At 49.2% G+C, this 12,091-nt stretch overlaps 1 protein-coding gene across 3 annotated transcripts in view; it reads right to left on the reverse strand.

Annotated features, from left to right (window-relative positions):
* The window catches only part of FRMPD3 (FERM and PDZ domain containing 3), a 139,490-nt gene that overhangs the window by 106,717 nt on the left and 20,682 nt on the right, over window positions 1–12,091 (reverse strand). The gene's annotated exons all lie outside the window — the stretch shown is intronic.

Genomic DNA, 12,091 nt, shown 5'->3' on the forward strand with positions numbered 1-12,091 from the left:
GCAGTGAAAAGCACCAACAGGAGGCCTCCATCCAGATAGGCAGGCAGGAGCAAGAGTGAGCTGGCGTGCTGAAGGCAAGCCCCCCGCACCGGGGCCCCGTAGGCCTAGGGGCTGAGTGCTGGCTGCCACAACTGACTACACAGGGGCAGCTAGGAGGGCAGGGCGCAGAAAACTGGGGACACGGCCGTCAGAGTCACGATTCAGACAAACAGTTGGTACCAGACTACCAGGAAGGGAACGGGCATCCAAGACGTGGTAGCTGAGCCAAACAGGTGGGCAGAGCACAGGAGCAGAAAATGCAGGGCTGAGAGAGCTGAGAAATCTGGGAGTCTTCCTGAGGTGGGCCCGCCCTCATGCTCAGAAGATGGCTAGCAAGAACAAAATGCCTGGGACCAGGGGGTACACAGGGAGGGGGAGAGCCTCAGGGGGGGACTTAGGAACCTAAGGGTGGGTCACCATGGAGCACAGGAGCCCATGGCTGATGGCAGCCAGAGCCGCCAGTAGTCTATTCAGTGCCTTTGTGTAAAAAGCTTAGAAGAAGCTACTCCCTCTGGGTGAACACAGCCCCATGAACATATGGCTTTGTCAGATGAAAAATGTACCCCTTCATCCAGGTGGACTCAGCCCGGCACGAGGGCACATGATTTGCGGAGCAGACTACGGGCGGGATTTCCTCCCCTACTTACCTCTTTGTCTAATCACCTTTATGCAGTTCACAACCTGCACAACTGTATGTGGCAACCCAGACTGCAACAAATAACTCCCCTACTCCTCCACATTGAGGCGCAGAGAGACTGAGCTGCCGAAAGCCTTGCCCACATCCCATCCTCACCGGTTTAGAAGCAAGGAAAGCTGGGTTCACCGTTGGACAGGGACAACGGTGAACCCGGCTGGGGTACCAGACCATTGGGAGGCTACATGGTGAGATGGAGATAGAGAGGCCTTTTCCTTTTTGAGAGAGTTATTTTCTAGGTCCTTCTGCCTGTCAGCAACTTTGCAACTTTTTGTTTTTCTGTGTTTTTTTCTGTCATGGAAGCAATACGCATGTCGTGTGTGTGTGTGTGTGTGTGTGTGTGTGTGTGTTTTAGGAGTCAACGTTTTTAATGCAATACATACAAAAAACCTATATTTATTCTATCACCAACACTTATCCAGGAATTATTTTATATATTTTTTTAAATTGTGGTGAAGTATACATAACATCAAATTTAGCATCTTAATTAAGTGTCCAGTTCAGTGGCATTGAGTACTTTCATATTGTTGTGCAATATATACATGTCTTTTGCATCCCCCATCTCACCTGCATTCCTCTCCCCCCAGAGCCCCCATGTAACCACCCTGCCCAATAGTGTTGGTATGAAAGCCAGCTCTCTGTGGCTCTGCTCTAAAGTGGAACCTAAGTAAGCTATATTATTGTGACAGTGCTCCTCAGTTCCCTTATCTATACATTGGAGGCAGATCAATGTCCCTTCCTGTTCTGAGGGTCTGTGACTATGAAAAGCCCACACCACCCCCTGCCCCAACGTTTGCTTCCTGACCCCTCCTCTCCGGCAACTCAACAGAGGACCCCGTGGCCCTGGAAGCTGGGGTGGGAAAAATTACGAACCCCAGGGCAGAATCTGGTGACCGCTCGGCTCAGAGTTGAAGGGGAGAGTTGGGCCAGGTGCAGCATAGATCAAGCTCCTCAGCCCAGGACCAAGGGAGATAGATGGCTGAGCCCGTAGTCAGCCAGCAGCTACCTACTAACGAGCACTTCACTGACATTATCTTTATCCCGGAGTGGCCTTTCCAGCAAGTCTCTGCTGACAAAGGTAGGGGGGCGGGGGGCGGGGCTTGAGGGTGGGCTGGAGACTGAGCGAGGACCTACTGGATCCTGGCCTGACTCCAGAGCATGGCTACCTTGCTGGGTAAGACAGGGAGGGAGGAGGGGCGAGCCTCTTCCAAGACTGAGCTTCTGTCAGGGCCACCTTGCAAAGATGTTTGAGAGAAAAAAGAACTCTCAGCTCACGGGGGTTTTGCCTGCCAGCATAATGTGTGTTATGATTTATAAACAGAGGACTGGAATAGGATTCAGGGGCTCCACCTGGACTAATTAATTAGCTGGGTGACCTTGGGTAAGTCCCTTCCCGTCGCTGAGTCTCGGTTTCCTTCTGTGTACGATTCGGAAGGAAATTGAACTAGTCAATCATCTCCAGAATTCTATCCTATCCAGGTCTGTCCAATCTCCCACCTGCATTCATTTGTTATGATGACACTGCATCAGGCCCTGCTCACAGCCTGATTTCTTGCAGCCCCAGACTCCATTATTTTGGAACATGGCCATCAAACATGACGTGGAAGGGGATCCAATTTTCAAGAGGCTGAAGTGAGAACTCACCACAGATTCCTTCTGGCCGGCTCTTTTGCAAACCATCCTGTTCCCCTCCCATTAGGCCTCACTGCTTGCTCAAGCGTGCGCCCGCTCTCTGTCTCTCTGTCTCTCTCGTTCTTGCTCTCTCTGGCTTGCTCCATTCTCTTGGTGCCATTTATCCTTTATGGTGATTAATGTAGACACCAGGCAAATGCTGGCCAAAGGAGAATGCAAATTAAGTCCCTGTCCCTTGTGCACTGGGAGGGGCAGTCAAAAGCCCTTCTATCTGTGTCTGCTGAGGAGGGATGAGGCCTGAACCTGGTGGGTCTAGCAAAGCAACAGCAGGGGCAAAGTGACCCTTACAAATTACAGCTTGTCATGTGCTTGGGAGGGCCAGACCCCACCCTAATGGCTCTGTTTGTTGAGTTCTGAACTGACCTTAAGCCCTGCCAGCAGTGAGATGGATAGCACCTTCATACTCCAGCCAAGAACATCTGGAAGGTCCCCCAGCACTGGGCTAGATCCTTGTCTCTCACCAGCAAAGGCTCAAATGGCCGACAGAACACGCGAAGGTAGAGCTGGGTGACCGAATCACAGGTCTTTCCTTTTGACTTCTCTTCTCGCCAAACCTTGGACCACCAAGCCATTATGGATCACCTTTCAGCAAGCCCTTCTGACACCCACCTAGAGGATGTGTATTTTGATAAGATTTCAAGAGTGGAGATGAGTCCACAAAACCAACCAAATGAACTGATGACAGTTTTAGCAACTTCTATTTCTGTGTCCATCAATCAAGGAAGACTCACAAGCATCTCCATGGCCCAGAGAAAGGGATGAGGCAGAAACTGGACAGCCAGTCTCTGAATAACTTAGAGCCCTTGAGATACCCATAAACATGAGCTGTGTTATGTTGCAACCTAGGGACCCTCCATGTGACAACTTTCCTATCACGCACCCCAGGTAACATCCAGAGTGGAAAACTGTTTGAGCTCTGCCATCATACCCGTCAACCAACCAACAATGGCCAACCACACAGCAACTCATCATTGCCTCCTCTCCATCACGTGTCCCAAATTTCCACGTGCCCTTGAGGCCCGTGACTCATCTCTGTTACAATGTTTGGCTGCTTCCAACAACCATGTGTCCATTTCTCCATAAGCCTGCTCATACTAAGAGTTTCTTTTATTCCCTATGTTCTACTACGAATATTTTCAAATATACAAAGCTGCTAAAGTAGCCCTAAGACCAATACAATAATCACCTTTATAGTCATCACCTAGATTCAACATTTATTAATATTTTTGCTGTTTTTGCTTTATCTATCTCTGTATATTTACATATATTTTAATTGTGGTAAAATATCACAACATAATAGTTATCTTTTATTTTTATTTATTTTTTTAAAATTTATTTTGCGTTACACGGGCCTCTCACTGTTGTGGCCTCTCCCGTTGCGGAGCACAGGCTCCGGACACGCAGGCTCAGCGGCCATGGCTCACGGGCCCAGCCGCTCCGCGGCATGTGGGATCTTCCCGGACCGGGGCACGAACCCGTGTCCCCTGCACTGGCAGGCGGACTCTCAACCACTGCGCCAGCAGGGAAGCCCCATAATAGTTATCTTTTAAACCATTTTTAAGTGTACAATTCAATGGCTTTAAGTACATTCACATTGCTGTGCAACCATCGCAATCATCAATTTTCATAACTTTTTCACCATCCCAAACCAAAACTCTGTACCCATTAAACAACTCCCCATAGTCCCCAATCCCTATTTATATCTTTTTAAATGCTGTATCAGTTTACTAAGTTTCAAACATGATGACACATCGCCCCTAAACACTTCATCATTCGTCTCCTAAGAATCAGAAAATCCCCACATAATCACAACGTCATTCTCACACTGAAGACAACTAACAATCTGCTATCCAGTTGTCGGGGTCTTCTTAAATAAGCAAAGGGTTCTACATGTAAAATGAGGGGAAGGAGTCACATGTAGTCATTTCATAAACCATGGAGGGCTGTATAAATGTAGGGCATTAATAACCTTATTAGATGATCTTGAAATTTTGGTTCAGCTCTAAAATTCAATTCGTGTTTATGATTTTCCAAAGGGTTCCACCTCCAGATCAGCTGATATGCCAAAGGCAGCTGCCAACCCCGCCCTAGCGCCCCAGGGCAGGGAGACACTCCTGGGGGTGAGAGCCTTCATTCCAGCTGCCTTTTCTACCCTTACGCCTGATCAGCAATCAACAAACATATCAAATAAATCCGTACAAATCCCAGACTGACTCCACAAAGGAGTAAAAAGGCCATATAAAATAGGTTCTCGAGACTCGGAACACGAAAGGAGCTGTAAGTACCTGGCCACAGCCGAGGGGGCCTTCATCAGCACATGGAGGACGGCAACAGCCAACGTGGCCGCTGGCCCAGGGAGCAATAGGTCCCAAAGCAAGTGGGGTGCCGAGGGCCCTCCCTCCCCACCTCTAGCACTGCCCCCACCTCTCCTCAAACTAGGTTCTTGGCTCTGTTAGCGCAAATATTTGAGCTCCTTGGTCTCCGTTTTTGTCTCTGGCTCCAGATATCTGTGCACAGTCACCAATCACTTGAGTTTTCAGCTGCTTTTTTCCAGCCATCTTAACAATCAATTTCTGTATGATTGCACGGCTTGGCTTTGCAGTCTAGCACAACCAGGCACTGAGTCAAACATTTTCTTTTTCTTTATTTATACTGTGTCTTGTTTCAGAAAGGATTTAAAACGAGGAGACAAACATTTAGTAAACATCCTGGACCAGATGCTCGAAACTGCGCTAGGTGCTGTGGGAAATGCAAGAGAGAACACATGGTTTTCTGGGGGTTTTGTTGTTTTGGTTTGGTTTTTTGTTTGTTTTTACCCTCAGTTGAGTTTACAATTCACTTGGGGAGACACAACTCTCTAAGGAGGCAACTAACCCACAACAGCTCTGGCCCGGGAACTGGGAGCCTGAACACCTGGGTTCTTGCTCCCAGCTCGGCCACCTAGCCAGCTGTGTGATCTTGGAAAAATCACCTCACATTCTCTAGGCCTCAGTTTCCTTACAGGTAAAATGAAGAAGCTGTGTATGAGTGTAGAGACAGAATGAAGAGACTGGTAATATTGATTTTCTGAGGGGACAGGATCAGAGGGGCTGGAGAGGGGGATGGATACTTTTTTGTTCTTGAAGCTTCTCTGTGGTTTCTGACTTGTAATGAGCACGCATTACTTTTGTGGTTAAATAAATTTAGCATTTACAAGTGGGGATGGATGGAACTTGCTAAATTCTGCTTTGGCTCTAACCACGGTCTGTGACTATCTGTGGCTCGGACAACACCGGGCCTTTGGCGTTGGGAGAAGGGGAAGCTCACTGATGGCTCTGACAGTCAGGAAAGGCTTCCTAGAGGAGGGGAGACTCCAGGCGGGCCTTGAAGGGTTGGCATGCTTTGGATTGGGAGAGACATGGAGAGGGCATCCTTGGCGTGGGGTGGAGATGGGCAATAAACTAGCTGAGACCATAACAGAAGACGGAGGACAAAGAGTAGAATAGAATAACTCTTTCCCAAGGCCCAGATGCATCTTGGGTTGGGGATGGGGGCATCCCGAGCTGGGGAGGGAGCTTGAGAGCAGGAACAACGCAGCTCAGTCCCCTCCCAGGGGGCAGACGCCAGGCCCACCTGCCATCACAGCAGCTGCAGAATCTGAGTGGCAGAAAGTCTAGAGGCCCCAGCCTGGTGCTCCTGGATCACGGAGTAAGCATAACACTTGGGTATTAGCTAATCAATCTCGTAAATTCATCTCTCTTTTAGTGGGATCTGTCAGGAAGCTGATTAAATGCTGTGCGAGTGGGATTTGGCTCAGATGCTAGCCGGGAGCTTGGGGCTGAAGTTTTTCAATGTTCAGCTCATGCATAAAATTCATAGTTTATCATTACCCAGACTTGCTTCTCTAGAGCTATCCAGATGGGAATGCTTCTCTGTGACAGTCCTATCCTGGGTGTGCCGGTTGCCTGGCCTCGCCCCCCAGTTCTTTCTGCAGTAGGTGCTGCCCTGGCCCCCACCACCAGCTCAGCTCTGTCTGCAGAATCACTGAGCCAGGATGCCAACAGCCCTGGGCACTCAGCTGGCTCTTCCTCTTTCCTGGGGCCCCAAAGGGATTCCCTGGGGCAAAGCCTATACCTCCGATGTCCTCGGGCAAAATTGGGGAGTAGGCTGGATGTCTTGAAGGAGAGATGTATATGCCACCACTACCACTCCCTGCCCCCATCCCTGGGTAGATGCCCTTTGGCTGTCTTTTTAGCCTGGGTGCCCCATTCATCCCTGCTTTCCTCTCTCAAGGCCCCAAGTTCCCCAAGTAACCTAGGCCTGGACTCCTACCCCGGAGGCCAGTCCCTCCTTTATCCTAAACCCTCAGTCTAACCAGGTGAACTAATCCCAGCCAACAGGCCGATGGGAAAGGACCAGGGAGGAGACTGAGCCCAGACCACAACCTTCTTCAGCTTTGGTCTCTCTGCTTCCCTCTCCCCTATCTTCTCCGAAGGGACAATGGTTAGATTTGCCACCAGCATACCACCTCTGACCTTGTTTCCTCATCTGTAAAGTCTCTTCCAGCTCTGCTATTCCCCTTGCTATGATTACACATACAATTCTAGCAGTCCCAATGGAATTGGAGACCCCATGTTCATTCCTACTGTCTTCCCCAGTTTCTAGGTAGTCCCCAAAGAATAATGATACTAGGACCAGCAACTACCATGCATTAAGCACTCACTGAATGCCAGGCCCTGTGCTTGTCCAGGTCTCAAAGTGGGGATCCCGTATGAACCTGCAGCCTGGCCAGGGGTGGAGGGATGAAGGCATCAACACAGGCACAGATGTCAAACGTGACTAAGCATCGGGTAGGTGCTTACAACTGAACTGGAAGCTAAGGGGTTTGAATGGTGTGGGGCAGTGTGTCCTTGGGGGGTTAAGAAATGGGACAAAAGTCCAATCTTCTGATCCATCAATTGATCATATACACTTTTTGTTCACTTGGCTGTTTGGTAAAAGAGGCAAAGGCTAATGAAATAAGCCTGCATGAGGGAATGATTCAAGTAAGTAATTATCAGGGGATAGTCTGGATTCAGTACACATTTTCGCCTATACTTTCTCCATCCTATAAAAATAACAAAACTCCACCTTACAGACAAGGAAATCGAGGCTCTAATAGGATAAGCCACAGCCCAAAGTCACGCTGCTAGTATGTGGCTGCACCGGAAGTGGAACCTGCATCCTCTGACTTCTAAAAATCAGTGTTCTGACTGATATACCATACTATCTTCCTGTGACCCCAAACATCGGGGCTGACATTTAGAAAGCGAAGTCCTTAGTCATCAAACAGAATCCATTTCACTGAGCCTTACATTCCAAGGCAAGAAAGGGGCCTCAGACTTTAGAGAGAATTTCAACAATGAACTGAAATGAAAACCCTCAATCCACCAGAAAACTGCATTATTATCTGCCCATTCCCAAATATTCTGGTCAACAGAGGTTTCGCTCCATCTACGGATAATTCTCTTTTAGGCATCTGGAAACAATGGCCGAGCTGACATTTCATTGGCTCGGAGATTCTTCTCAAACCAATGATTGCTTCCCCCTTTGGATGTTGTTGAGGAAATAGCAGCTCAGGCTAAGGTTGGGGCAGAGGAAAAAGGAACCGCAGAAAACAAAAACACATTCCCAGCTGGGGCCCGTCTTCCACAGAGCAGAGCAAGACACTTGACAGGAGCTCAGGGAGGAAAGAGAGCTGGGATTAAACGGCCTTCACAGGCCAAGTAAAGATCCACTGCCACCCAGACAGCGGACAGAGAGCATAATCCCTTTCACACACACCGTGTGTATTATCCATGGGTGTGCAATGCGTCTGTGTACTGGGAGAGGAAGTGTTCCTCTCTGGGAGCACACATACACAACACACACACACACACATTCAAACACCTTTGGTGGCCTTACTCTAAACTCAGAGCTAGCCCTGCTGTTGGTGGAGGTGGGCCTGATACTTCTGTAAAATAAGATTCTGGAATATACCCCCATCTCTGGGGAGTCTCCCATACCAGGCCTTGATTTAGTCAACTTGTCCTCCTCGGGCTGCCGAGCAGAAAGCCTGCATTAGCACCCCTGCCCTCTACCCCCTCAGAGGCAGTTTAACCTGTTGCAGCCTTTGTAGACCCTTTTGCTTCTTTCCTTTTCTTTACTTCTTGTTATTTGATTTTCTTCAGTCTCATCTGCACATAGGAGGTGCTTTATAAATGTTGCTCATTAGTGGCAGCAGGGCCAAGGGGTGGCTAGGGGAGAAAGCAGCCTTCCCCATCATTCTCTAACAAGCACCTGCCCCCTGCAAGCTACCCCCAAGAAATATGCAACCTAAGTGAAAACCATGTGCACAAAGGCAGCTTCCAGTCAAGGCCCCTCAACTCCCTACCAATGAGACTGTTGCCCCTGTGTTCGCCCTGCAGGACAATTGCGGAGGCCACCCTTTCAGGTTTTCTCTGCATTTTGCTATCTGAGTTTGCCCTCCTTAGCTTCCCTCCATTCCTCCTGTCTCTCAAACTCCACTCTTCCTTGATTTTCTCTTCCCTTTCCCTTAGCCTCTCTCAACCCTTGTGCTTTTTTTCTTGATCCTCTTTTGACCTCTCAGATCTGCATATTCCTCACCTCACCTGCCTCTCTCTCCACACTAAGCCTCAATTCTGGAATCTTCTCTATTCCTAATTCCTTGCCTCAGACTCCAAGGGTTTCAAGCTCTTCCCTCTCTGCAGCTATTGCGGATAAAGAAGAGGATGAGTCTGTCGTGAGCTGTGAGTCCAGGGCAAGTTGTGGCCAGCCCAGATCCCCACCTCCTGCTGCAGGGACCGAGGTTTCCCTTGGTAACGAACGAGGGGAGGGGATCTGCATCTCTGCAACGCTGACTGTGCTCTTGGAGCTTAGCATTTTGAACAGGTCCTCAAACACACCTGCATCCGCCTCCCAGTTTCTTGATCTCAGAAATGTGTTCGAAAGGAAATTAGCCATTTGGTAGAAAAGTGTGCGTGTGCGTGTGTGTGTGTTAGGGGTGAGGGTGGGAGAGTGTTGTTACACAAATTAGAACCTCTATTCCTGGCTCAGTCATGTGGAGATGGAGTAGAAACTGCAATACAAAGTCGAGTTTGTGGGGCTCCAAAGGGTTGTATGATCTGGACCCAAGCCTTCTCCCTTTGTAGCCAACCTCTGGTCCCACTGTCAACCTCCATCACATCCTGAAATCGGACTCAGGGCCAACTAACTGTGGGTAGGATAGAAAAAGGGCAAATTTGGGACCATGACCTGGGTCATGGTCCCAACTCTGCCACCTGTTATTAGCTGTGCGCCCCTGAGCAAGTCACTTCACCTCTCTGAGCCTCAGTTTCCTCTTACGTGAAATGGCGATCATTAGCGTGCCTAACTCATAGACCATGTAAAGCCCTCAGCAGAAGAAGACACACTCAGAGGGGTCCTTATTGGGTTGGGAAATGGGGCCTGCATTGGGAGAGATCTGCCTCATTTGGGCTGGGTGCCCTGGGTCAGAGCCAGGTACATAAGTAATAGCAGCTACCCTTTATTGGTACTTTCCCTACATGAGCTCACAATTCCTCACAACAACCCTGAAAGCTAGGGACTATTTATCTCCATTTTGCAGAGGAGGAAATGGAGGCACCGAGAAATAAAACGACTTGCCCTAGGTCACAAAATCAGCAAGTGGTAGAGCCAGGACAGGAACACAGGAGCGACAGCAGGGAGGAGGAGGCGCCAGCAGGCAGCTGCTACCCACAGCACTGCTTTGCCCAGGGCTGGCTGGGCCCACCTACCCAAGGCCCAGACCCATCACACCCAAGGGAGCCCACAGCCCATGCAGCCCTTCTTTACTGTTAGCCAAGCTCACCACCCTGCAAACAGCGGCTTGGAGCTGACACGGCGGCAGTGGCCTGTGGGAGGCAGCCAAGGGCTAGCTCAGCAGATATGACAAACCCTCCTGCTTCAGCCCCTTGTGTGAAGCTAAAATTAACAACTTTCCCAACTGCAAACAAATGCAGTTGCTGAACCTGCATTCCCCCCTCTTGCTTCTGCTGCCACTGGGCTTCCTGGACCTCATCCCAGCTCCCTCTTCTCTCCCTGGCCACGCCCATAGGGTGGGTCTTGTGGGCAAGGGCTGGGGGCGCTGATACCTCTGCACAAATATGGGCCTGGATCAGAGGAGCATCGCAGGGCATCTGGCAACTGCAGGTGTGGGTCAAACACCTCCCAGCTACCGCCCATGCTACCTTTTCATTCCTCTCTTTGCCCCTTTGGTATCCAATATCTCTGGCTATCACTAAGTCCAGTAACGACTTACGCTGACCCTCAGTTGGCCAGGGTATTCCAACTTTCCACTTCACTGGGCACTTTGTAACACCTACCATAAATCCTCATCCGTTTGTGGCAGGCAGCCTCTAAAATGGTCCTGATAATCTCCAGTTCTTCATATTTACATTCTGTGTATCCACTCGCCCTGAGCTTGGGCTGGACCTCGGGGCTCATACGTAATGAATAGAATATGGTGGAACTGATGGGATAACTTCTGAGATAAGGTTTGCAAAAGACTGCGGCTTCTGCCTTGGGCTGGCCCACCCTTGGTCATGCATCTGCCTTCTCTCTCTGATTAATCATACTGGAAGAAGCAAGCTGCCATGTTATGAGCCACCTAACAGAGAGGCCCACAGGCATGACAAGGAACTAAAACTCTTGAAGTCTGCCAACAGCCACGTGAGTGAGTTTGGAGGCAGATCCTTCAGCCCCAGTTGAGTCTTCAGATATGACAGCCCTGACTCACGACTTGACCACAACCTCCTGAGTGGCCTTCAGCTAGAACCACCCACCTAGGATGCACCCAGACTCCTGACCCACAGAAACTGTAAGATGATAAATTTTGTTGTTTTAAATGGCTCAGTTTGGGGATCATTTGTTATGCAACAATAGATAACTAATACACCAGCTAGTATCCCATTCCCTCAAAGCTCTGCTTTATCCCAGGTAACAATGGCCAATGACCTAATGTTTTGATTTTTTTTTTTAACATCCAGCTAAGAGGATACCTTAATTCAGTTAAAAACGCTTGAGTCGGGGCTTCCCTGGTGGCGCAGTGGTTAAGAACCTGTCTGCCAATGCAGGGGACAAGGGTTCGAGCCCTGGTCTGGGAATATCCCACGTGCCGTGGAACAACTAAGCCGGTGTGTCACAGCTACTGAGCCTGCGCTCTAGAGCCCGTGAGCCATAATTATTGAAGCCTGTGTGCCACAACTACTGAAGCCTGCATGCCTAGAGCCTGTGCTCTGCAACAAGAGAACCCATTGCAATGAGAAGCCCGCACACCACAACGAAAAGTAGCCCCCGCTCACCGCAACTAGAGAAAGCCCACACGCAGCAATGAAGACACAACACAGCCAATAAATAAATAAATAATCTATTTTTTTAAAGCCAAAAAGACAAAACAAACAAAAAACAATTGAGTCTCTAGCTCACCACTAAAGAACAGTGGGGATTTTAGATGTTGGTAGAAGGCTAATGGAAAAGATTATTGGGGCAGAAGTCCCACACTTTGTATACATTGGGTCCTGAGCCCAGGCAATGCTCGCAGCTTCTTAGAATCCCCAGCTGATCAAATTGTGACCAAAATAACTCAAGGTTCATGCCAATATCCACACT

The sequence above is a fragment of the Pseudorca crassidens genome, chromosome X, assembly GCF_039906515.1.
Source record: "Pseudorca crassidens isolate mPseCra1 chromosome X, mPseCra1.hap1, whole genome shotgun sequence".
In the NCBI taxonomy this organism is placed as follows: Eukaryota; Metazoa; Chordata; class Mammalia; order Artiodactyla; family Delphinidae; genus Pseudorca; species Pseudorca crassidens.